This window comes from Scyliorhinus torazame, chromosome 9 (genome assembly GCF_047496885.1).
Source record: "Scyliorhinus torazame isolate Kashiwa2021f chromosome 9, sScyTor2.1, whole genome shotgun sequence".
NCBI lineage: Eukaryota > Metazoa > Chordata > Chondrichthyes > Carcharhiniformes > Scyliorhinidae > Scyliorhinus > Scyliorhinus torazame.
Genome location: NC_092715.1, coordinates 103,434,752 through 103,462,580, shown reverse-complemented (window position 1 = coordinate 103,462,580; position 27,829 = coordinate 103,434,752).

The following is a 27,829-nucleotide window of genomic DNA, read 5'->3' as shown; positions in this document are numbered from 1 at the left end:
CACTGCTCGACTTAAAGGTATGTCTCTATTAACGATCCAGGGACCAAATGCGATAAAGACAAAATAAAATAAAAGGAACTAAGGGAATCAACAGGAAGGGCCCTTGCACTGCCCCATCAGTCTACTATCGATCATCAGTAAAGTGGTGGAAGGAGTCATCAACAGTGGTATCAAGTGGCACTTGATTTGCAATAACTTGCTCACTGACATTCAGCTTCTGACCTCATTACAGCTTTACTTCAAACATGGACAAAACAGCTGAACTCCAGAGATGAGGTGAGAGTGACTACCCTTGATATCAAGGCAGTATTTGACCGAGTGCAACATCAAGGAGCCCTAGCAAGACTGGAGTCAACGGAAATCAGCGGAAAAACTCTCCTCTATTTGGAGTCATACTTAACACAAAAGAAGATGTTTGTGGTTGTTGGAGGTCAATCATTTCAGTTCCTGGACATCACTGCGGTTCCTTAGGGTCCTAGGCCCAACGATCTTGAACTGCTTCATCAATGGTGTTCCCTCCATAATAAGGTCTGATGTAGGGATGTTTTCTGATGATGACATAATGTTCAACATCTTTTGCAACTCATCAGATACTGAAACTGTTCAAATGCAGCAGGACCTGGACTGTACCTAGGTTTGGGCTGACAAGTGGCAAGTAACATCCATACCATACAAGTGCCAACACATGACCTTCTCCGAAAAGAGAGAATCTAACGATTGCCCCATTGGCATTCAATGGATTACCATAGCTGAATCCCCCATTATAACATTCTAGGGGTTACCATTGATCAGAAATTAAATTGAGCTAGTCATATAAATACTGTGGTCACAAGAGCAGGTCAGAGACTAGGAATTCCGTGGCAAATAACTCACTTCCTGACTCCGCAAAGAATCCACCATCTGCAAGGAATTAGTCAGGAGTATGATGGAATACTCTCCACTTGCTGGGATGAGTGCAGCTATAACAACATTCAAAAAGCTTGACACCATCCAGGACAGATCAGCCCACTTGATTGGCAACCCTTCCATAAACATTCACTCCCTCCATCATCGGTGTACAGCGTCAGCCATGTGTACCATCCACAAGATGCACTGCAAGAACTTACCAATGCTCCTGAGACATAAATTCTGAATGCCACAACTGCTACCATCTAGAAGGACAAGGGCAGCAAATACATAGGAGTGCCACGACCTGGAGGTTCCCCTCCACGTCACTCACCATCCTGAATTGGAAATGTATCACTGTTCCTTTATTGTCGCTGGTTCAAATTCCTGGAATTCCCTCCCTATTAGCACTGTGGGTATACCTAGACCTCAGAGACTCCAGTGGTTCAAGAAGGCAGCTCACCAGCACCAAGGGCAACTAGGGATGGGCCATAAATGCTGGCCCAGCCTGCAAAACCAACATCCTGTGAATCAATACAAAAACATGTGTACAGGGCATGGTTGAGACAACAACTAGAGTACTGTGTACAGTTTTGGTCACCTTACCTAAGGAGGGATATTCTTGCATTGGAAATAGTTCAGAGCAGGCTCACTCGGCTGATTTCCGGAATGAGGGGTTTGTCTTATGAAGAAAGGTTGAACAATTGGACCTAAACTCCTTCGAGTTCAGAAGAATGAGAGGTGATTTTATTGAACATATCTGGAGGGGGCTTGATATGGCAGATGCTGAGAGGATATTTCCTTGTGTGGGGGAATACAGAACCAGAGGGCCTAGTGTCTGATGCACTATCAATTACCACAAAGACGAGAATAGTGGAATAATCGAGGCTTTATTGAACAAGATGTGGTGCCTCCTGTAGCTGCAACCAGAATGGCTGCAGCACAGAAGAGCACACACATTTATACACCGCCTACTGGGCGGAGCCAGCAGGCAGGGATTTACAGTTGGGGTCGGGCCCTAAAACTCAATTTTCTACAAAATAGCCAAGGATAGCTAAGCGGTTGGTGCGGAACACGCATTTCTCCTTATTGTACGTGAGGTTAAGGAGTTTGCCGGTCTGGAGGATTTTTTGGAGGTTACCGTCGTGGTCCTGCTGATCGTGGCCGCAGATGGTGACGTTATCTAGGTACGGGAAGGTGGCCCACAGTCCGTACTGGTCAACCATTCGGTACATCTCACGTTGGAAGACCGAGACCCCATTAGTGACGCCGAAGGGAACCCTAAGGAAGTGATAGAGGCGGCCATCTGCTTCGAACGCAGTGTCTTGGCGGTCCTCCGGGCGGATGGGGAGCTGGTGGTAGGCGGTCTTCAGGTCCACTGTGGAAAAGACCCTATACTGTACAATCTGATTAACCATGTCAGATATGCGTGGGAGGGGGTACGCGTCGAGCTGCATGTACCGATTGATGGTCTGACTGTAGTCAATGACCATCCTGTGCTTCTCCCCAGTCTTCACTACTACCACTTGAGCTCTCCAGGGGCAATTGCTGGCCTCAATGAATCCTTCCCGCAGAAGCCGTTGGACGTCCGACCTGATGAAGGTCCTGTCCTGGGCAGTGTACCATTTGCTCCTGGTGGCGACGGGTCTGCAATCCGAGGTGAGGTTCGCAAACAAGGAAGGTGGATCGACCTTAAAGGTCGTGAGGCCGCATACGGTGAGGGGGGTAGGGGTCCGTCGAATTTTAAGGTTAAGCTTTGGAGGTGGCACTGGAAGTCCAGGCCGAGTAACAGGGCAGCGCAGAGGTGGGGGAGGACATAGAGCCGGAAGTTGCTAAACTCTACGCCTTGGACGGTGAGGGCCGCGATGCAGTACCCCCGGATTTCCACGGAATGGGATCTGGAGGCCAGGGAGATTTTCTGGGTAACGGGGTGTACCGCGAGGGAGCAGCACCTTAACGTCGTGTGGTGGATGAAGCTCTCTGTGCTCCCGGAGTCAAAAAGGCAGGTTGTCTCGTGCCCACCAATTTTCACCGTCGTTGTTGCAGTCGCGAGGTTGCGGGGCCGGGACTGATCCAAGGTGATTGAGGCGAGCTGTGGCAGATGCTGGGAGGTCCCGTGCTGGTCAGCGGTGGTGGAGGTAGCGGCAGGCGATGAACGGCCAGACGAGCAGGGGTCCTGAGGCGCCGACCAAATTGGTGCCGAAGATGGCGGCGCCCACGGGCGCACATGGCGGGCTGCATCAAAGATGGCGGCACCCACGGACTGCATGTGGCCTGCGGAGAAGAAGCTGACAGCGCCCACGGGCCACACGTGGCTTGCGAGGAGGAAAATGGCGGTGCCCCGGGTCGCACATGGTGGGTGCAGGAACGCTCGGCCTGGAAACAGCGGCGACCGACCGGGCCTGGCAAACAGAAACAAAGTGTCCCTTCTTTCCACATCCATTGCAGGTCGCGCTCCGCGCCGGGCAGTGCTGCTGGGGGTGTTTGTTCTGCCCACAAAAATAGCACTTAGGTCCCCCAGGGTTGGCTGGCTGCCGCGTGACGGAGGCTTGCGGTGAGCTGGAGTCGGCAGCTGGTGGGGCCCACGATGCCCACGAGGGTGCCGTGCAGTTGGGAGCGTACGACTGGATGTTACGGGAGGCCACTTCTAACGAGTTCGCGAGCTGCCTAGTTCCCGCAAGATCAAGCATACCCCCTTCCAGTAGGCGCTGGCGGACGTACGCAGACCTCATGCCCGTAACGAAGGCGTCTCAGATTAAAATGCTGTGTGCTGGACTGCCAAAACTGCCTGGCAGTCACAGTTCCTCCCCAGGATGTGCAGGGTATGCCAGAAATCGTCCAGAGACTCACCAGGGAGTTGCTGTCTCGTGGACAGGAGGTGCCTGGCGCATAGTTGGTTGACTGGCTGAACGTAATGTCCCTTCAGGAGCTCCATCGCTTTGGAGTAAGTGGGCGCATCCCGGATGAGAGGAAAAATGTCAGGGCTCACCCATGAATAAAGGACTTGGAGCTTCTGCGCGTCCGAGGGTTCCTCAGCGGATGTTCAGAGGTAGCTTTCGAAGCAGGCTAGCCAGTGGTCAAAAGCAGACGTAGCGTTGGTTGCTTGAGGGCTCAGCTGCAGGCAATCAAGCTTGATGCGAAGATCCATCGTTTTAAAATCTTTGCTCAATAAATTGATGCACTATCAATTACCAGAAAGACGAGAGTAATGGAATAATCGAGGCTTTATTGAGCAAAGATGTTGTGCCTCCTGTAGCTGGAACTAGAATGGCTGCAGCACCGGCGAGCACACACATTTATACGCCGCCTACTGGGCGGAGCCAGCAGGCAGGGATTTACCCATGTACCTCTAGTATACGTGTCTTACCGTAATACATATAATACTGCGAGTGGTGATGGCTACAGTGTCTTCCATTCAATATGGAAATGGAGAGGAATTTCCATATTAAATGTTTTGAATTCTGGAGGCTGGATTATTCAATATATTCAAGGGTGAGTTGGAAAGATTTTTGATTGCTAAGGGAGTCAAGGGTCATGGGGGTTGAGGCAGGCACGAAATTGGAGTTAAGGCCATAATCAGATCAGCCATGATCTTATTAAATAGCAGAGGAGACTCGATTGGCTGAATACTAAACTCGTCTCCCTATTTCTTATGACCTTATGTTCTAATAACAATGTTAACCTTGATTTGTGTTTAGAACCTATCATTACTTCTTTGAAAATGAAGTTTAGTTCATAATTGTGAGATCAATATTGTAAATTGAATGATTTTCTTTTTATTTATCTCATTGGGATAGCATCACATATGTCAGAGGATATTGACCAGGAATTTCCATTGTAAGTTTGTTTCAGTTTATGGTGCAAAGTCCTACGCCATAATTTTCAAAGGATGCGATTCTCCGGCCTCAATGCGCTCTCGCTCAAGCGTAATGAGGCCAGTGATGAGCGGGAGAGGCCAAAAACGAGATCCGAGCCAGGCGTCAAACAGTTTGCAATGCAACCAGCCCGCTTCCATCGGCGGAATCGGGATCTTGCCATAGCGAGGTGGGAAATCAATTATCGCCACTTAAGCCTCATTTCCATACAATCAACGAGAGCGACCCAATATCCAAACGGCTCCTGTCAATCAGTGGCCTCCCCAGCACGTGGTCACACTGGCGCCAGTTAGTACTCCTTTTTAAAAACGTGAACCTGGCGGAAGGGCTTCTGTGGGCCGCCGAGGAGGTGAGGAGCCATCTTTGCTCACAGGCAAAGAGCCCGGGGGTGCTGGGATTGCCACCCCGGTGCTCAGCAGGGGGTGGCCGCCATTGGGAGGAGGGGGGAGGCGATGGGAGGGGGGCAACTGGGGGTTATGGTCTGTGGCACTACCATGCCAACCCCTGGATCCTAACCCCATTCCGGGAGCAAACCTTGGCCCTGCCCGTCTGCCTTGCTGATCATCCATCACCCCCACCGACTGCTGAGGCCTCTGGCCGCGCGGCTGAAGGCTATTGCTAATAGGGAATTGGTAATCATGGTTATGCGAGCACTTGACACATGCCGGGTGGATTCCCGTGGGTGAGCAGGCCATGTAGCATGTGGGAGTCATTGTCTAGCATTTGAATCGCACCTTGATGCCTGGACACTGTGCTTGAACACTGCAGGAGGAAACACCACACACACAGCAGCCAACATCCGAACACCCAGGGAATGTGACACAGCTCCAGGGACCTGTCCATGGCCAGAGGCTGGGTGAGCGCCATGGGGAGGGACAAGGGGGGGTGGATGCCTGGAGAGATGGGTAAAGGGTTCGGGGGTCAGTCCGAATTGCGGAAGAAAGTGACAGAGGCATCAAATTGGTTGTGCAAAAAAATGTTTAATTTTCTGTCCGATACCTCACTTGCGGGCGTCCTCTGGGGACTCTGGGGCCGGAGGGCACTGGCTCACTCGGCGGTGGCACATGCTTAGCCATGATACCAAGTCCCATGAGCTGACTGCAATATGCAGCCTTGTCAGAGGGGTGGAACTCGGGAGAGTTGGTGGCCACAGTCGCCACCCCCTGGGACAGGTTTGGCCTGGCAACCAGCGTCCCCTCCTCCTGATCGGTGCCCATAGGGCCCTGGGGTTCACCTTGGGATGGAGGGACAGCTGGTTCGAGCCCCGGCTGCCCCTGCATCGTCTGGCTCTGCCAGCCTGGCGGTTCCCCATGGTCTGCACCATGGTGTCGACATCCTCAGCAATGTTCCTCAGTGACTAGGACATGCTCTGCAGTGCCTTGGCCATGCCAACCTGAGAGCGGGACACGTCCCACAGAACCTCAGCAAGGTGAACCTGGTGCTAGGTGACATCCCCCAGCAAGTCCGATATTCTGCTGAGACCCTCAGCCATGGCCATCACCGACTGCGCAATGCCTTGGACACCTACACTCATGGTGCCGACATCGTGAACCAGGCTCTCCACTGCAGTCGCCACTCGAGCAGTATTGGCTTCAGTGCCACTCATTGCCGGCAACATCTCCTGCGCTCACAGCCTCTGGGACTTTTCCAAGCAGCTATGGATCTGCTGGAGTGACGCTGACATCACCCTCTGAACTTCTCGGCCGCTCCCTATCATAAAATCGTCGAATCGTAGAATTTGCAGTGCAGAAGGAGGTTTTTCGGCCCATCGAGTCTACACCGGCTTTTGCAAAGAGCACCCTACTTAAGCCCACACCTCCACCCTATCCCCATAACCCAGTAACCTCACCTAACCTTTTTGGAAACTAAGGCCAATCCACCTAACCTGCACATCTTCGGACTTTGGGGAGGAAACCGGAGCACCCGGAAGAAACCCACGCAGACTCCGCACCGACAGTGACCCAAGCCAGGAATCGAACCTGGCACCCTGGAGTTGTGAAGCAATGGTGCTATCCACTGCGCTACCATGTCATCCAACAGCTCTGAGTAGCCCACTTCCAGAGGCTCGGCATTAGGCTATGACCCAGCTGGGTCCTGGGATCCAGCAGACCTCCGAATGCTGTATTGCCTGGGGGTTCCTGTCTCCACCTGATGCACATCAGCAGCAGTGTGGTGCTCACCAGTTTGTTCTCCAGAAACCTGCCAATAACATTTACCACTGAGGTGTGTGTATCTGTGCTGGTGGAGGGTGGGGATGACAGCTGTGCCGCGACAACGGTGGCATCCTCTGAGCTCACCTCTGAGGTGTTCTCTGAGTCCGGAGAGACGGCCACCCGGGATGGGCCGGCACTATTGGCTGGTGGACCTGTGGGAGGGTGGATATGTGGTCAGTGGGAGGGATGGGTCAGTCAGTAACTCAAGTTTGACAGGTCCCCCGGGTGGAGCCCGGTTGTTCCTCACCTCTGCAGCGTCCGCCACCCTCCGCATGGGTGACCGATCTGTCCTCAGCCACATCACTCACCTCCAAGGCCCGCTCCTTAAAGGAGGTGAGGATTCATATCTCAGCTACCCCTCCCCAATCTGGGCCCTCTCCTGCCTATTGTGGGAGAGCTTTTCCTGAGAGACACAGAGAGGGCATCGTTAGCCACATGCATGGTTCAGTGGTGGGGGACGGGGTGTGAAGGCTGGGTTGGGGAGGGAGGAGGGAGGCCTGGGGTTATTTGGAGAGTTGGGGGGTGGATGCTCCCTTTTGGGAGTGGGGGGGTGGAGCGTTGTTGTCTACTCACTCGTGCTGCCCCGTGTTGATCGATGACCTTCTTCATGCACTGTTGGCCAGTCCTCTTGATCATTCTGTTGGAACTAATGGCTGCCGCCACCTCATCCCAGGCAGCACTGGCTGCCTTGTGGCTCACCCTCCAGGACCCCTGGGGGAACAGGACACCTCTCCTGGTCTTCACCGCGCCCAGGAGCCTCCCCAGGTCAGCGTTCCCGAATCTCCTCGGCGCCATTATTGTGAGCTGGATGGAGTTGGCTGAGCAAGTGCAGTTTAACTGCTGTTCGAACTTGTTAGTGGGAGTCTGGTGAACGCGATCCCGGCGAATCAGTTGGCGAGGTGTTATTTGCAGCGAGAAGCCAATGAGGCTTCGTTAAGTGGACAAATTAACATTGAATTGCATTGCTGGTTTCACTGGGTCGAGCGCCGGGAAGCTCGCGGCAATTCCCGTTCGCTACCACACTTGGATATTTTTCCGGAGAATTGCGCCCTAAGCCTTTTGTGTTGTCCCGTCATTTCACTCGCTTATTCTAATTATCATAACACCGCCTTGGCATTTACATTCACTGGCGAGACCGAGTTCAATGATTTAAAGCCAATCAGCCAACATGCTCCTGGGTGGTTGCCCAGATTCTCCCCTCCATAAACCTAAGCTCATCCAAAACGCTGTTACCCATGTTCTCAGTTGCATCAAGTCCTGTTCACCCATCATCCCTGGGCTCACTGGCCTGAATTTGTTCCCAGTCAAGCAACAACTTGATGTTAAAACTCTCATCCTCATTTTCAGACTTCTCCCTATCTCTCTCCACTGCTTGAGACCCACAATCCTCCTCCAATCCTGTCCTCTTGAACATCCCCAATTTTAATCCCTCCATCAGTAGCTCTGCTTTCCTAACTCATGTCCCAAACTCTGGAATACCTTCCCTACACCTCTCCACTGTCTCTACCTCATTTTCCTACTTTAAGGCAGTCCTTAAAATCTACCTGTTCGACCTAATATCTTCTCACGTGATTTGGTGTCATATTTTGTTTTATAATGCTCCTGTGAAACTTCTTAGGATATTTTATCGCATTTAAATACATGAATAGGATGGGGATAGAGGGATATGGACCCTAGGAGTGCAGAAGGGTTTAGTTTAGACAGGCATCATGATTGAAGGGCCAAAGGGCCTGTTCCTGTGCTGTACTGTTCTTTGTTCTAAAGTTGCGACATGACTATAATAATAATAATCTTTATTGTCACAAGTAGGCAATGAGGTTACTGTGAAAAGCCCCAAGCCATCACACTCCGCCACCTGTTCGGGTACACGGAGGGAGAATTCAGAATGTCCAAATTACCTAACAGCACGTCTTTCGGGACTTGTGGGAGGAAACTGGAGCACCCGGAGGAAACTGACGCAGACACGGGGAGAACGTGCAGACTCTGGACAGTCAGTGACCCAAGCCAGGAATTGAACCTGGGACCCTGGCGCTGTGAAGCCACAGTGCTAATGACTGTGCTACCGTGTTGCCACTTCCACTTAGATTATTTCAAAATGGCAGTGGTTGGCAGAGTATACAGAAATCATAATTGGCCACATTTAAAAGAGAAGGCATCAATCACAAAACATTTTCTATCTAAATTCTACATTTTCTACAGCAGCTTGATCAAAGCAGAACCCAAATTAATGAAGGTTTATTGGAATGCAAATCATATTTATACTTATTTCTTGCACGACTGGGCACAATAATTTAAAAAAGGGCAATCTGGGAAATTCTGGGAAATTGTTTCTTGAAGTGATTATTTTCACCATTGTCTCTGAAATCACTTTCTTACATCCATCAGGGATGAAATACAGCACTGCCTCAAAATTCACAACTCCCAGACATTGCCTCATAATTCTCGCCGAGACGCTCTGGCCCTGCCACAGCGAATGCTTTTGGCAGGACTCGAATATCCCACCAGTGGGAGGGACTGGAAAATCGTGCCTCCTGAGTGAGAGTTACAGAAGAACTGTTACTTTCGTCATGACCTTTATTTGTATACCAATTTGTATTCATGATGTGGAGATGTTGGGCAGCACGGTAGCATTGTGGGTAGCACAATTGCTTCACAGCTACAGGGTTCCAGGTTCGATTCCGGCTTGGGTCTCTGTCTGTGCGGAGTCGGCACATCCACCCCGTGTGTGCGTGGGTTTCCTCCGGGTGCTCCGGTTTCCTCCCACAGTCCAAAGATGTGCAGGTTAGGTGGATTGGCCATGCTAAATTGCCCTTAGTGTCCAAAATTACCCTTAGTGGTGGGTGGGGTTACTGGGTTATGGGGTAGGGTGCTCTTTCCAAGAGCTGGTGCAGACTCGATGGGCCGAATGGCCTCCTTCTGCACAGTTTAAAAAAAAAAAATTCTATGCCAGCGTTGGACTGGGGTGGGCACAGTAAGAAGTCTTACAACACCAGGTTAAAGTCCAACAGGTTTATTTGGAATCTCGAGCTTTCGGAGCATAGCTCCTTCATCAGTTGAGTGAAGAGGAACAAACACAACATATATAGACAAAGCCAATGATGCAAGACGATACTTTGAATGCAGGTCTTTGCAGGTAATTAAGTCTTTACAGATCCAGACAGTGTGACTGGAGAGAGGGATAATCACAGGCCACATCCAGGCTGTAGTATGAAATTATATTGGCATTAAAGGCCAAAATGTTGAATCGATCTGGGTGGAAATAAAAAACAAGGGAAAAACTCCTTGATACAACAAACTTACAGACCCCCGAGCAATACTTCCAAAGTGGGACACACTATAAACCAAGAAATAATGAAGGCTTGTGGGAAGGGCACAACGGTAATCATGGGTCATTTTAACATGCATATTGACTGGATTAATCAAATTGGCAAGAGTAGCCTTGAAAGAAATTTCATAGAGTGTATTGTTATGGGCCAGGGTTTAGAGAACCCCAAAGTGTATCATGGAGTTCACCTAACCCACAACTTTTAATAGATTGTGGTAATGGGAGCACACTCTACAGCTGTGGTACAGCAGAAATGGAAAAGTAATTTTTAAAGCAAAACAATGATTATTCTATGAACTCAAGTTAACCTTTTTGAAACATACAGTGAACATCTTAGCAACCATCAATTCAAATACACCCCCCAAAGAATACAACACTAAGTAATCCATGATAACTTCCCAAACACCATCCAGAAGACATAAGAAACACATTTTAACAGAAGCACATTAGGTTTACATTCACTGCTGAGAACATTTATAATTCTGAATTCACCAAATGATCAAGAGATAGTCTTTTCATGGCAGAGAGATCGACAGTATACCTGCTCTGTCTGGCTTCAGCTCCAACACTGAAAACTAAACTAAAACACACCCTGCAGCAAACAGCCTAAAACGAAAGTAAAATGCTGACAGGCCAGCTCCACCCACACTCTGACATCACTGATAAACACCCATTTCTTAAAGGTACATTTCTTAAACACCCATTTCTTAAAGGTGCTCTCACATGACAGTATGGAGGATTGTTTCTTAGAGCAATATGTTGTTGAGCTAATAAGGCAGCAGGCTATTTTAGATTTAATATCATGTAATGAAGAAGGGATGATAAATAGTCTTGGTGTTAAGGATCCTCTTGGAAGGAGTGATCACAGCAAGTTCGAATTTCAAATTCAGATTGAGCCAGAGAAGACAGAGTACCATACTATAGTTTTAGTGTTGAGCAATGCATTTGCTCAAGTAGACTGGGCACAAATAATTGATGGTAGAACAGTTGAGGAACAATGGCAGATGTTCAGGGAGATAGTAAATACCTTTCAATTGAAGTGTATTCCTGAGAGGAAGTGGAATTGTAAAAGGAAGAAAAATGTTCCATGGCTAAACAAGGAAGTCAAGGAATACGAAAGGCAAAAACTAGGGCATACCATACTGCAAAAGCTAGTGGTTAGCTGGAGAATTGGGAGAACTTTTAGGTTCAGCAAAAGGCTACTAAAAATAGAATCAACTGATACCAAGAGCTTCAATAAGCATGTAACAAGAAAGAGAATAGCTAAAGTAAATGTTGGCCCTTTAGAGGACGATACTGGTGAGGTAATAATGGAGAACACAGAGATGTCGGAGGCACCAAACCAATATTTTGTCTCCACCTTTATGCCTTCACAGTAGAGGGTAATAAACATTTTCCAAAAACTGACTGTAGTTAATGCAGAGGAACTTGGTGCATTAGCCATCACCAGAGAGATGGTATTGAATAAACTAATGGGATTAAAGGCAGATAAGTCTCCTGGACCTGATGGACTGCATCCTAGGGTATTAAAGGAGGTGGCAGCAGCGATAGCGGTTCATTGGTTATGATATTTCAAACTTCCCTGGATTCTGGAAGGGTCCGGGTGGATTGGAAACATGCTAATGTGATGCCTCTGTTCAAAAAGGGAGAGATTCAAAATTAGGAAATTATAGACCAGTTAGCTTGACTTCTGTGGTGAGGAAGTTGCTGGAATAATCATTAAGGGGGAGATGACTGAACATTTAGAAAGACAAAGCTCAATCCACCATTGTCAACATGGTTTATGGAGGGTAAGTCATGTTTGAAAAACTAGCTTGAGTTCTTTGAGGACATAAACAGCAAGATGGAAATTGGGGAACCTGTAGATGTGGTATATCTAGGCTTCCAGAGGCGCTTGACAAGGTGTTGCATAAAAGACTTATCCAGAAGGTGAGATTGCAGTGGATTGGGGGTAGTGTACTAGATTGGATTGAGAATTGGTGACTGATAGAAAGCAGAGGGTCGGGATAAATGGATCCTTCTCTGGATGGCGAACCCTAACTAGCGGGGTGCCGCAGGGATCAGTCCTCAGACCTCAACTGTTTACAATCTATCAAAATGATCTGCAAGCAGGCACAGAGTGTAACATAGCAAAATTTGCAGATTATACTAAAATAGGTGTGAACGCAGGCAGTGAAGAGGATATACAGATTTTACAGACGGATATAGATAAGCTAGGAGATTGGGCCAAAATTTGGTAGCTGGAGTTTAATGTAGTGTGAGGTTATCCATTTTGGCCAAAAGAACAGAAATATTAATTATTATCAAAATGGAAAGCAGATTCAAAATGCATCTAGGCAGAGGGATTTGGGCGTCTTTGTTCATGAATCGCAGAAAGTCGGTATGCAGGTACAGCACGTAATTAAAAAGGCAAATGGTACTTCTTAGGGGGGCTGAATTTCCTGAAGGTGGACGGGGGGGGGGGGGTTGATAGAAGGGCTGGGAGCCCCGATCAGGTTGGAAGAGATAGCGGAGGGTCTGAAGGCCATGCAGTCAGGTAAAGCCCCGGGGCTGGACGGGTACCCAGTGGAGTTCTATAAAAAGTTGTCTGGGATATTGGGGCCGCTGTTGAGGAGGACATTCAATGAGGCAAGGGAGCTTGGGGTGCTTCCCCCGACGATGTCACAGGCCACGATCTCATTGATCCTGAAGCGGGCCAAGGACCCGGAGCTATGTGGGTCCTACAGGCCGATATCCCTATTGAATGTGGACGCCAAACTGCTGGTCAAAACCTTTTCCTCTAGGATTGAAGATTGTGTTCCGGACGTTATTGGGGAGGACCAGATGGGGTTTGTTAAGGGAAGGCAGTTGGTGGCCAATGTAAGAAGGTTGTTAAATGTGATCAAGATGTCCCTGGAAGGTAGGGAGGTGGAGGTAGTGATCACAATGGACGCAGAGAAGGCGTTTGATCAGATAGAATGGGAATATCTGTGGGAGGTACTGGGACGGTTCGGATTTGGGCAGGGCTTTATTGACTGGGTCAGGTTGCTGTATCAGGTTCCTGTTGCAAGTGTACAGACGGATAGGACAACATCGAACTATTTTAGGCTGCATCAGGGGATGAGACAGGGATAACCCCTCTCCCCACTGTTGTTCACGTTAGCCATAGAGCCGCTGGCAATTGCGCTGAGGGCCTCAAGGGGCTGGTCCAGGGGGTGGGGGTGGGGGGGGGGGGTGGAACGCAGAGTCTCGCTTTACACAGACGACCTGCTCCTGTATGTATTGGACCCATTAGAGGGGATGGAAGAAATTATGAGGATTCTGGGGGAATTTGGCCGGTTTTCGGGATATAAACTAAATATGGGGAAAAGTGAGATGTTTGCGGTCCAGGCAAGGGGGCAGGAGAGGCGAGTGGGGGAACTGCCATTTAGGGTAGTAGGGGGAAGCTTTCGGTACTTAGGCATCCAGGTGGCACGGGAATGGGAATGGCTGCACAACTTAAATCTGGCCCGACTGGTAGACCAAATGAAGGATGATTTTCGGAGGTGGGACATGCTCCCGCTGTCACTGGCTGGGAGGGTACAGACAGTGAAGATGACGGTCCTCCCGAGATTCCTGTTTGTGTTTCAGTGTCTCCCCATCTTTATTCCACGGTCCTTTTTTAAACGGGTCAATAAGGTAATCACTGGCTTTGTATTGGCGGGTAAGACCCCACTAGTAAAAAAGGGGATGCTTGAGCGGAGCTGGGGGGAGGGCGGGCTGGCGTTGCTGAACTTAAGTAATTACTATTGGGCAGCAAAAATAGCCATGATCAGGAAGTGTGTAGTGGGGGGGAAGGTCGGTATGGGAGCGTGTGGAGGCGGCTTCATGCAAGGTCACCAGCTTGGGGGCATTGATAACAGCGCCTCTGCTGTTCCCGCCGGCACGGTACTCCACCAGCCCCGTGGTGGTGGCAGTTCTGAGGGTCTGGGCGCAATGGAAGAGACATGTGGGAGCGGAGGGAGCATCGGTCTGGTCTCCAAGCTGTAATAATCACCGGTTTGCCCCGGGAAGGATGGATGGTGGGTTTCGGAGATGGCAGAGAGCAGAGATTGAGAGGATGGGGAATATGTTCATAGAGGGCAGCTTTCCTAGCCTGAGGGAGCTGGAGGAAAAATTTGGATTGGTGAGGGGAAATGAATTTAGGTACCTGCAGGTGCGGGACTTCCTGTGTAGGCAGGTTTCAACCTTCCCGCTCCTACCACCAAGGGGGATACAGGATAGGGTAGTTTCTAGAGTGTGGGTGGGAGAAGGGAGGGTCTCTGACATTTACAAGGAACTCATGGGGTCAGAGGAGAGGCAGACTGAGGAGCTGAAGCGCAAGTGGGAAGGGGAGTTGGGAGGAGAGATAGAGGATGGACTCTGGGCGGACGCGTTGAATAGAGCCAATGCGTCCACAACATGTGCCAGGCTCAGCCTCAAGGTCGTTCACCGGGCTCACATGACAGTAGCCCGGATGAGCAGGTTCTTTGGGGTAGAAGATAGGTGTGCAAGGTGTGCGGGAGGACAAGCGAACCATGTCCACCTGTTCTGGACATGCCCAAAGCTTAGGGGATTCTGTCATGGGTTTGCAGATGTCATGTCCAAAGTATTGAAAACCAGCGTGGCGCCGAGTCCAGAGATGGCGATTTTCGGAGTGTCGGAAGTCCCGGGAATCCAGGAGGAGAAAGAGGCAGATGTTCTGGCCTTTGCTTCCATGGTAGCCCGGAGACGGATATTATTAGCTTGGAGAGACTCGAAGCCCCCGAAGTCGGAGACCTGGCTATCTGACATGGCTAGCTTTCTCTGTTTGGAGAAAATCAAGTTCGCTTTGAGAGGGTCACTGTTAGGGTTTGCCCGAATGTGGCAGCTGTTCGTCGACTTCTTTGCGGAAAATTAACCGTCAGCAGAAGGGGGGGGGGGGGGGGGGGGTTGGGGGTTAGCTTAGTTTTGAGTAGGGAGTTAGTAAAGGTGGGACCTGTAAGGGAGGAAGACGGCTTTTGCACTATGTTTATAAATTCATGTACATTGTTTGTTTTGTTATTGTTGTAAAACCATATAACCTCAATAAAATGTTTATTAAAAAAAAGGCAAATGGAATGTTAACATTTATTGCCAAAGGACTGGAGTGTAAAAGTAGAGAAGTGTTGTTGCAATTGTATAGAATAATAGAATTTACGGTGCAGAAGGATGCCATTCGGCCCATCGAATCTTCACCGCCCTTGGAAAGAGAACCCTACCTAAGCCCACACCTCCATCCTATCCCACCTAACCTTTGGGACACTAAGGGGGATTTAACATGGCCAATCCACCTAACCTGCACATTTTTGGACTGCGGGAGGAACGTGCAAACGCCACACAGACAGTCACCTGAAGCCGGAATTGAACCCGGGACCCTGGAGCTGTGAGGCAGCAGTGCTAACCACTGTGCCGCCCTGGTGCTAGGTATTGGTGAGACCACATCTGGAGTATCGTTTCCAGTTTTGGTCTCCTTATTTGAGGAAGGATGTGGTGGTATTGTCAAACGCCTTCTGGAGGTTCACCAGATTGATTCCGGAGATAAAAGGGTTGACGTTTGAGGAGAGGTGAAACAGTTTGGGTTTATACTCGCTGGAGTTTAGAAGGATGAGAGGGGATCTGATCGACGTGATAAAATACTAAAAGGGATTGATAAAGAAAATGTCGACCAAATGTACCCCCTTGTGGGGCAATCTAGAACGAGAGATGATAGATATAGTTTGAGAGACAGTACATTTAGAGCTGAGATGAGGAGGAACTACTTCTCACAGCGGGTGGTGAATTTGTGGAACTCGCTGCCCCATAGTGCGGTGGATTCTGAATCATTAAATGGTTTCAAGAAGGAGGTAGATATATTTCTGATTATAAATCAGGTTAAAGGGATATGGGGAACAGGTAGGGAGGTGGATTTGAGACCAGGAATAGATCAGCCATGATCTTATTGAATGGTGGAGCAGGCTCAAGGGGATAAATTGCCAACTTCTGCTCCCAGTTCCTATGTACCTACATGACTATGGTCCCATTACTTGAGCTCCAATTTCTGCTCGTAATGTTTGCCATCTCCTGCCAGCCTCCCTCCCAGACCTACTCTGAACCAGCTTCCTCTGCAATCCAGAAGAGCAAGGTGAGTGTACTTTATTACACATACTTGATAGTGAATACTGGTTCCAAGGACTTCTGTTTAACACTTAGACAACAATCAGCCTACCATGACTAAGAAATAAGATCCTGCACCATCTTAACAGGGCTTTGAATGCACCAACAACAGTTCATTGATGTTGCTGGGACATGTGTAACGTTGTGCTTACCTGACTGTGCTCCCAAATCAGGATGGCACGGTGGCACAGTAGTTAGTACTACTGCCTCACATCGCCAGGGACCTGGGTTCAACTTCATCCTTGGATGACTATCTGTATGGAGTTTGTACGTTCTCCCCATGTCTGCGTGTGTTTCCTCTGGTTTCATCCCACACTCCAAGGACATGCAGGTTAGGTGGATTGGCTATGTTAAATTGTCCATTCGTGTCCAAAGGTTTGATGGGGTTATGGGGCTAGGGTGGGGAAGTGGGCCTAGGTAGGGTGCTATTTCAGAGGGTTGTGCAGACTTGATGGGCCGAATGGCCTCCTTCTGCATTATAGGAATTTAATCATTCTAAATGCCCAGTGACCTGTGTGAGTGTATCTGAAAAGAGGCAGATGACGGTGCATCCTTTGTGTCAGTGGTATCATTGATACCAAAAGTGAAAGTCTTCAGGCTCCTGCCATGGCTGTGGCCAGGGCTTGACATTGCAAAGACCTGAAATGGAGAACTAAAATAACTACATTAAGGACCAACACAGTTTATAAGTGCTTCACATTTCCTTGCTTGCCTCCTGTGTGCCCATATGCCAACTCCAGGATGGATGTATTCTCATTCTTATACATGTCTATTCCAGTCTCACTGTCTGTGATTGCTTGGCTGCCCTCCTCTCCTACAATCTACAATGTCTCTTCCTCGGCAGGGGTGAGAAGCTTCAGGTCAGACACTCCACCTCTGGTCTTTGACCTCTCACTTACATTGTGGGTCTGCTTCTCCTGCATAACAGCATGCAGATTTAGTGACAGATTTCCTGAGGCAGCATCTTCCGAACCCATGACCACTACCATCTAGAAGGACAAGAGCAGCAGATACCTGGGAACCCCACAACCTGGAGGTTCCCTTCAAAGTCACTCATCATCCTGACTTGGAAATATATCGGCGTTCCTTCACTGTCGCTGTGTCAAAATCCTGGAATCCCCTCCCTAACAGCATTGCGGGTGTACCTACACCTCGGGGACTGCATGGGTTGAAGAAGGCAGCTCACCACCACGTTCTGAAGGGCAACTAGGGTTGGGCATTAAATGCTGGCCTAGCCAGTGATGCCCACGTCTTGTAAATGAAAAGAAAAACATGTCAAGTGACACCTACCCCCCCACTGCACGCCTTCCATACTGATCCTTCTGTGGTACGCTGGACCCTAGTGTTCACAAACTCCAACCTGTATCAATCCTTAACCTCAACTGCCAGGTAGTAATAAGACCGATCATGCATACACCCTCCTGGCTGAGCTAACCACTCCAAAAGATGCAGCTCTGAAGAAGAGTCACACAGACTTGAAACGTTAACTCTGTCTCTCTCTCCAGAGATACAGCTAGGCCTGCTGATTTATCCAAGTGTTCTCTATTTTTATTCCAAAAGATACATTATTTGATAACCTCATACGAGACCCTCTGGTCTCGGTAGCATTGTGGATAGCACAATTGCTTCACAGCTCCAGGGTCCCTGGTTTGATTCCGGCTTGGGTCTCTGTCTGTGCGGAGTCTGCACATCCTCCCCGTGTGTGCGTGGGTTTCCTCCGGGTGCTCCGGTTTCCTCCCACAGTCCAAAGATGTGCAGGTTAGGTGGATTTGCCATGATAAATTGCCCTTAGTGTCCAAAATTGCCCTTAGTGTTGGGTGGGGTTGCTGGGTTGTGGGGATAGGGTGGAGGTGTTGACCTTGGGTAGGGTGCTCTTTCCAAGAGCCGGTGCAGACTCGATGGGCCGGGTGGCCTCCTTCTGCACTGTAAATTCTATGATAATCTATGATTAATCTAGGACAAAGGTTCGGCACAACATTGTGGGCCGAAGGGCCTGTTCTGTGTGTATTTTTCTATGTTCTATGTTTAACATGCACCTGTGCTACTTACACTGGTGGATTGGAGCAACTTGTTGACCCTTTTACTGCACTGGTCCAGGATCTTTGGAGACCCTATGGTTACTCACCTCCTCTGTGATCTCCGTCCACGTTGCCTTGGTCAGGCAGGAGGGTCTTCTATTGCCATTTGTAGGAAAAAGCATCACCATCATTCCCTGATGGCCTGGAGGAAAATCTCTAGGGAGGAGTGGCTAAACTGAGGAGTTTGTCTCAGTCCAGGTTCAGGCACATATGCAGTTGATGGGGCTTGGATGTTGGTTGAGGTGGGGGTGGTCCCAGCTAGGGTGCAAAAGAATAATAAATGGGGTAATGATAAGGGTAAGAGAGAAGTTTGTGGTGGAAGTCAGCGTGATAAAGGGTTTCAACAGGCAAGTGAACAAAGTGCTGATAGAGTGGAGGTGGACAGAAAAATCATGGCTGTGATGCAGCATCTCCCTGTCTGTCCCGGAGGTTCTTTTATCCACCAATGAATATCCACTCTGCTGTGTATTCGCATGTGTCTCCTGTTCCCGGTGTCAGCCCCTTAAATTCTAATTCTAATTTCATATATGCTGGTTCCTGAAACGTACATAGAGGTGGCCCTCACCTCTGGTTCCCTCATCAAAACCTTCATCCCTTTTACTCAATTAAGTATTTTTTTCAGGGAATCAAGGGGTTATGCAGGTGGGTGGGAGGGAAGTGCAGTTGAGGCAGATCAGCTATGGTCCTATTGAATGGTAATGGTCTAACCCTGCACCTACTGCTCATGATCATAGATTCAATTGTGGCTGCCAAAACCGCACTGAAGGAATTTGGAGGGCCATGGCGAAAGGGCAGAGGTGAGGGATTAGCTGAGTTACTCTTGCAGAGAGCCAACATTGGCACAACAGGTTGAATGGCCTCCTTCAGTGCTATAGCCATTCTATGATTCTATGAATTTTATACTTTATTGGGTGGATGCCCATGTTGCAGCTGCACTGGAACAGTTTGGCTGGGGGCATGGCTAGATCTGGAGCACAAGTTTTCAGCACAACAGCCAGGATGTTTTCAGGGCTCATTACCTTTGCAGTATCCAGTGCACACCGTTTCTTGATATCTCATGAAGCTAATAGAGTCATGAATTATTAGTAACTTAAATTTAGTCTATGTGCATATTGTGCTTTGTACTGTTAAAATATCTTCTTTAGAACATTAACTAAAACATTACATGAAAATTACTGAGAGCAGACATTAGAACATTAAAGAAAGATTAAATATCAGCTTTTCAGAAAGCACAGAAACTTTATAAATATCCTAAACTTTCCATTCAGACAGTTCATTCATAATGGTGTATTTCTTCCAGTACAAATGACATTTTTGAAAGGACATAAATTGAGTTCTCCTATATAAGTGAGTTATCATTCTTCCATTTAAATTCAATTACACTTACACATTATATTATTAGTAATCTTGAGTTCATTTGGACATCACTAGCAAGAGGCCCACTATATAAATAATCAGTGAGTGGTTTGTATAGATCATTATATCAATTCTTATACCACACAAGCACCTAACCCGTTGCAAGAAGCCATTTGCACAATTTTACAGCACTCCTGCTTCATGCAGTTAATGCTATCACAGGACTATTTCAAATGACTGATAGATTCAGAGTCATTAATAATCCTTGTGAGTCACTCAAGCTAGCAAACCATAAAAAGCAACTCCTGTCGATGCTACCATTACAATGACATGATTCTCTCAACTCTGTGCAGTGACCTAACAGAGGTCTTTAAGGTTATCAATTGTTTGACAAGACAGATGTAGACACAATGTTTCCACGTGTGGGAGAAGCCAAAACTCGTTAGAAATAAATTAATAAGGAAATTCAGGAAACACTTCTTCATCCAAAGAATGGTAACAATATGGAAAATCCCTATTAGTTGGAATGCATGAGACAAAAGCTGGATGAGCACAAGAGGGAAAATCTCTGTCAAGCTCTAATGAGGGTCAGAAGCCCAGACTGTGGGGGAAACATTCTCTCATGGCATCATGGACTCATTGAATAGTTACAGCACAGAAGGAGGCTATTTGGCCCATTGTGTTCATGCTCACTCTCTGCAGGAGCTATTCACCTACTGCTATTCCGTGCCTTTTCTGTACAGCCCTGTACATTTTTCCTTTTCAGATTGTCATCCTATTGCCTTCTGAATGTCTCGACTGAAACTGCCTCCACCACACTCTCAGACAGTGAATTTTAGATCCTAACCATTTGCTGCATGAAAAGGTCCTCATGTCACCATTTCTTCTTTTGTCGTTAGCTGTGTGCTCTCTGGTTCTTGATCCTTCTACCAATGTAAACAGTTTTTGCCAGTCTATTCTAGAGACCCCTCAGAATCTTGAATACCTCTATCAATCTCCTCAGACTTCTCTACTCCAAGGAGAACTGTACCAGGGGCGGGATTCTCCGACCCCCGCGGGGTCGGAGAATCGCCAGGGGCTGGCGTGAATCCCGCCCCTGCCGGTTGCCGAATTCTCCAGCACCAGATATTCAGCGGGGGTGGGAATCGCGCCGCGCCGGTTGGCGGGCCCCCCTGGCGATTCTCCGGCCCGCAATGGGCCGAAGTCCCGCTGCTGGAATGCCTGTCCCGCCGGCGAGAATCAAACCACCTCTCTTACCGGCGGGACAAGGCGGCGCGGGCGGGCTCCGGGGTCCTGGGGGGGGGCGCGGGGCGATCTGGCCCCAGGGGTGCCCCCACGGTGGCCTGGCCCGTGATCAGGGCCCACCGATCCGCAGGCGGGCCTGTGCCGTGGGGGCACTCTTTTCCTTCCGCCTTCGCCATGGTCTCCACTATGGCGGAGGCGGAAGAGACCCCCTCCACTGTGCATGCGCGGGGATGCCGTCAGCGGCCGCTGACGCTCCCGCGCATGCGCCGCACGGCAAAGTCAGTTTCGCGCCAGCTGGCGGGGCACCAAAGGCCTTTCCCGCCAGCTGACGGGGCGGAAATCAGTCCGGCGCGGGCCTAGCCCCTCAAGGTTAGGGCTTAGCCCCTCAAGGTGCGGAGGATTCCGCACATTTGGGGCGGCACGATGCCGGACTGATTCGCGCCGTTTTTGGCGCTGGTCGGCGGACATCGCGCCGATTGCGGAGAATCCCGCCCATGATTCCTCAATCTATCCATGGAACTGAAGTTCTTCAACTGATTTTCTTTGAATTGGCCAATTAATGGCCTCGGGGCTGACTCTCCAGTGAGAAGGCAGGGAATTATAGACCAGTAAGCCTAACATCAGTAGTGGGGAAAATGCTTGAATCCATTATCAAGGACTTTATAGAGGAACATTTGGACTTTAACCTGGTGTTGTAAGACTTTATAGAGGAACATTTAGAAAGCAGTGGCAGGATCAGTCAGACTCAGCATGGATTTATGAAGGGAAAATCATGCTTGACAAATCTGTTGGAATTCTTTGAAGATGTAACCAGTACAGTCGACAAGGGGGAGCCAGTCAATGTGGTATATTTGGACTTTCAGGAGGCATTTGACAAGGTCCCGCATAAGAGATTATTGTGCAAAAATCGCATGGGATTGGGGGAAATGTATTGAGGTGGATAGAAAACTGGTTAGCAGAGAGGAAACAAAGAGTAGAGATTAATGGGTCCTTTTCAATTTGGCAGGCAGTAACTAGGGGGTACCACAGAGATCGGTGCTGGGACCTCAGCTATTCACAATATATGATGTGGAGATGCCGTCGTTGGACTGGGGTGAGCACAGTAAGAAGTCTTACAACACCAGGTTAAAGTCCAACAGGTTTGTTTCGATGTCACTAGCTTTCGGAGCGCTGCTCCTTCCTCAGGTGAATGAAGAGGTATGTTCCAGAAACATATATAGAGACAAAGTCAAAGATGCCAGACAATGCTTTGAATGCGAGCATTTGCAGGTAATTAAGTCTTTACAGATCCAGAGATAGGGGTAACCCCAAGTTAAAGAGGTGTGAATTGTCTCAAGCCAGGACAGTTGGTAGGATTTCGCAAGCCCAGGCCAGATGGTGGGGGGGTGAATGTAATGCGACATGAATCCAAGGTCCCGGTTGAGACAGTACTCATGTGTGCGAAACTTGGCTATAAGTTTCTGCTCGGTGATTCTGCGTTGTCGCGTGTCCTGAAAGCCGCCTTGGAGAACGCTTACCCGGAGATCAGAGGCTGAATGCCCTTGACTGCTGAAGTGTTCCCCGACTGGAAGGGAACATTCCTGCCTGGCGACTGTCGCGCGACGTCCGTTCATTCGTTGTTGCAGCGTCTGCATGGTCTCGCCAATGTACCATGCTTCTGGACATCCTTTCCTGCAGCGTATGAGGTAGACAACGTTGGCCAAGTCGCACGAGTATGTACCACGTACCTGGTGGGTGGTGTTCTCACGTGTAATGGTGGTACTCATGTCGATGATCTAGCACGTCTTACAGAGATTGCCATGGCAGGGTTGTGTGGTGTCGTGCTCGCTGTTCTGAAGGCTGAGTAGTTTGCTGCAAACAATGGTTTGTTTGAGGTTGCGCGGTTGTTTGAAGGCAAGTAGTGGGGATGACGTTGGCAAGATTTTCATCTTCATCGATGACGTGTTGAAGGCTGCGAAGAAGATGTCGTAGTTTCTCCACTCCAGGAAGTACTGGACGACGAAGGGTCCTCTGTCGGTTGTGTCCCATGTTTGTCTTCTGAGGAGGTCGGTGCGGTTTTTGCTGTGGCGCGTTGGAACTGTCACTCGATGAGTCTCGTTCATATGAGGGCATCTTTCAGCGTCTGTAGATGTCTGTTACGCTCCTCCTCGTCTGAGCCGATCCTGTGTATACTGTAGCCACCTAAATTGACCAACTCCCGATTTAAAATGGCGAACGGCAAAGGCTGATGGGAAAGTCAGCCAACATAGACAGAAACCAGCTGCTGCAGGTTTGCTGTGTATTTACCTCTGCAAAGGCCAGACAACATCGATACCAGCGACCATTAGCATAACAAAGTAGCAGCCATCTGCATACTGAAGAGAAATCCCCGGGAACAATAAGTAACACTTTGGACACACAAAGCAAAGACAGACTCCTCGGCGCCAGCAGGAGCCAACACACAGGAGGTGAACGAGCACCTCAAGATCGCCCATCGATCAGGGAACCGCTCCAGTATTGGAGAAAATCGAACCAAGCGATTGGGACAAAGTCCAATCACTTGGGACCAGGTACAGGGTCCGCCCCGAAAGGTGGGAAGCTCATGGGGACTATAAGAGTTAAGCCCCAAGTTCAAATCGCTCTCTTCACCTCTCTTCAGGCTCTCTCTTCAGCTCTCTTCACCTCTTCGTCCTGCCCGGGTCACCCAGCAACACGAACCAACATTGACCGTGACCGGTGCAGTGACCACCGAACGAAATAAGTCTTGATTCAATGCTCGCTACAAGATAGGCGCTCCTAGCTACCAATCCGTACCAACTTCGAATCCCGCAGACTCAGAACCCGAACAAAAGGCCATTTGTTCCCCTGACCTGGTAGGCCAGTCCGAAGTTAAGTATAGGCCTGTTAGTTGTAAAAGTAGCTTAGACGTAGAATTTGTGCATGAGTAACGATTACTGTGTATAATAAATGTGCTTTGATTTGAATCTTACTAATCGGTGTATTGGGTTATTGATCATTACTCGGACTAGAACCTCGTGGCGGTATCATAAAGATACTTGGCGACTCAAGAGCAAAGGTAATAAAACAGAGCAATTGAACCAAGGAGAAAGTTAGCAAAAATACGGAGGGCTTGTACATAGGGGATGGCTTCTTTAATGTGTTTAGGGTGGAAGCTGGAGAAGTGGAGCATCGTGAGGTTATCCGTGGGCTTGCGGTAAAGCGGAGTGCTGAGGTGACCGTCCTTGATGGAGATGAGTGTGTTCAAGAATGCAACCGATTTTGGAGAGTAGTCTGATGGTAGGATGGAACTTATTGATGTCATCATGTAGTCGTTTCAGTGATTCTTCGCCATGGGTTCAAAGGAAAAAAATGTAATCGATAAATCTGGCGTATAACGTCAGTTGAAGGCCCAGTGCGGTGAGGAGGACTTGTTCAAACTCGTGCATGAAGATGTTGGCATATCGTAGAATCATAGAATTTATAGTGCAGAAGGAGGCCATTCGGCCCATCGAGTCTACACCGGCTCTTGGAAAGAGCACCTTACCCAAGCCCACACTTCCACCCTATCCCCATAACCCAGTAACCCCACCCAGCACCAAGGGCAATTTTGAACACTAAGGGCAATTTATCATGGCCAATCCACCTAACCTGCACATCTTTGGACTGTGGGAGGAAACCGGAGCACCCGGAGGAAACCCACGCACACACGGAGAGGATGTGCAGACTCCACACAGACAGTGACTCAAGCCGGAATCGAACCTGGGACCCTGGAGCTGTGAAGCAATTGTGCTATCCACAATGCTACCGTGCTGCCCTTTGCAGGTGCAAATTTGGTCCCCATGGCTGTTTCGTGCGTCTGGATGAAGAACTTACGACATCTTCTTCGGAGCCTTCAACAAGTCATGATGAAGTTGGACATCTTGCCAAGGTCATCCCCTACATCCCCACTACTTGTCTTTAAACAACCGTGCAACTTCAAACAAACCATTATTTGCAGCAAACTACCCAGCCTTCAGAACAGCGACCACAACACCACAAAACCCTGCCATGGCAATCTCTGCAAGACGGGCCAGATCATTGACATGGGTACCACCATTACACGTGAGAACACCACCCACCAGATACGTGGTACATACTCGTGCGATTCGGCCAACGTTGTCTACCTCATACGCTGCAGAAAAGGATGTCCTGAAGCGTGGTACATTGGCGAGACCACGCAGACGCTGCGATAACGAATGAATGGACATCGCGCGACAATCACCAGGCAGTAATGTTCCCTTCCAGTCGGGGAACACTTCAGCAGTCAAGGGCATTCAGCCTCTGATCTCCGGGTAAGCATTCTCCAAGGCGCCCTTCAGGACACGCGACAATGCAAAATCGCCGAGCAGAAACTTATCACCATGTTCCGCACACATGAGTACGGCCTCAACCGGGACCTTGGATTCATGGCGCATTACATTCATCCCCCACCATCTGACCTTGTTTATGAAATCCTACCAACTGTCCTGGCTTGACACAATTCACACCTCTTTAACCTGGGGTTACCCCTATCTCTGGATCTGTAAAGACTTAATTACCTGCAAATGCTCGCATTCAAACCATAGACTTGCATCTTTGACTTTGTCTATATATATGTTTCTGGAACATACCTCTTCATTCACCTGAGGAAGGAGCAGTGCTCCAAAAACTAGTGATTTGAAACAAACCTGTTGGACTTTAACCTGGTGTTGTAAGATTTCTTACTGTATTCACAATATATATTAATGATTTGGATGAGGGAACAAAATGTAACATCTTAAAGTTTGCAGACGATACCAAGTTGGGTGGGAAGGTGAACTGTGACGAAGATGCAGAGTTCCTACAGCATGATCTGGACAGGTTAGGCGAGTGGGCAAATCAATGGCAGACGCAGTATAATTTGGATAAGTGTGAGGTTATTCACTTTCGAAACAAAAACAGGAAGGCAGATTACTACCTGAATGGTTGTAAAATGTGCAGCGGGACCTGGATGTCCTTGTGTACCAGTCGCTGAAGGTAAGCATGCAGGTGCAGCAGGCGGTAAAGAAGGCTAATGGTATGTTGGCCTTCATTGCAAGAGATTTCGAGAATAGAAGCAGGGATGTGTTGCTGCAGTTATCCAGAGCCTTGGTGAGGCTACACCTGAAGTATTGTGTGCAGTTTTGGTCTCCTTCTCTGAGGAAGGATGTTCTTGCTCTCGAGGGAGTGCAGCGAAGGTTTACCAGACTGATTCCAGGGATGGCGGGACTGTCATATGAGGAGAGATTGACTAGGTTGGGATTGTTCTCGCTGGAGTTCAGAAGAATGAGGGGGGATCTCATAGAGACTTATAAAATTCTAACAGGACTAGACAGGGTAGATGCAGGGAAAATGTTACCAATGACGGGTGTGTCCAGAACTAGGGGTCACAATCTGAGGATTCAAGGTAAACCATTTTGGACAGATATAAGGAGACATTTCTTCACACAAAGAGTGGTGAGCCTGTGGAATTCATTACCACAGGAAGTAGTTGATGCTAAAACATTGAATATATTCAAGAGACGGCTGGATATAGCACTTGGGGAGAATGGGATCAAAGGCTATGGAGAGAAAGCAGGGTTAGGCTATTGAGTTGGATGATCAGCCATGATCGTGATGAATGGCGGAGCAGGCTCGAAGGGCGAAAAGGCCTCCTCCTGTTCCTATCTTCTATGTATCTATGTAATTAAGGATGGTGAGTGGGCTCTCAAAACCCGAGAGCCATTAGAAAGCCCTCCATCTTGGAAATAGAAGCAGGCTGCCATGGCAGGTAAATGTGGTGTCCTCTCTCCAACTTTTTAAAATCTTTAATAAAATGACTTTTGCAGCTAGGTCACCTCAATGGAGGGAGCACCTCTTCGCAGGGTGGCCTTAGCTGCAACTGAAGCCAAGAATGAAGGGAGAACCTCTAAGTCAGCCTGGAGTTGGTCCCTCGATCTACCATCAGAGTGCAGCCTCCAGACAAGGTGGCCTGTTTCCATCTGGAGACTGACTGAAAAATTCCAGTTGACAATAGGCTTCAAAGGGCCATTAATTATCTGAATCACTGTTTGCAAGCATGTACTTGTGCCGTACTGTATTGTACACCCCTCTCCCCCACCCACTTCCTGCCATTAGGAAAATGGTCCAGGGGCGGGATTGAACCTGGGAAGTGGAACACGGACTGGTAGCAAGAAATTCTGCTATCAAGTGGCACTTACTCAGCAATAACCTGCTCAAAACTGCTCAGTTTGGATTCCGCCAGGACCATTCATCTCCTGACCTCATTACAGCCTTGGCCAAATCAAGGACGAAAGAACTGAACTCAAGAGATGAATTCAACTGCATTCCCATCACGGAATCCTGGGGGTTAACATTTACCAGAAAATTAAGTATCTAGTCATCTAAATACTGAGAATACAAGAGCAGGTGAGACACTGGGAATTCTGTGATGAGCTGCTCATCTCCTGACTTGCCTTGCTTGTCCACCATCTACAAGGCACCAGCTAGGTGTGTGATTGAATACTCTCCATTTGCTTGGATGAGTGCGGCTTCAAAAGAGGCTTGGCACCTTCCAGGACAAAGCAGTCTGCTTGATCATCACCCACCCACTACTTTAAACATTTACACTCGCCATCACCAACAAAGAGTGGCAGCAGTTGTAACATCTACAAGATAAATCACCAA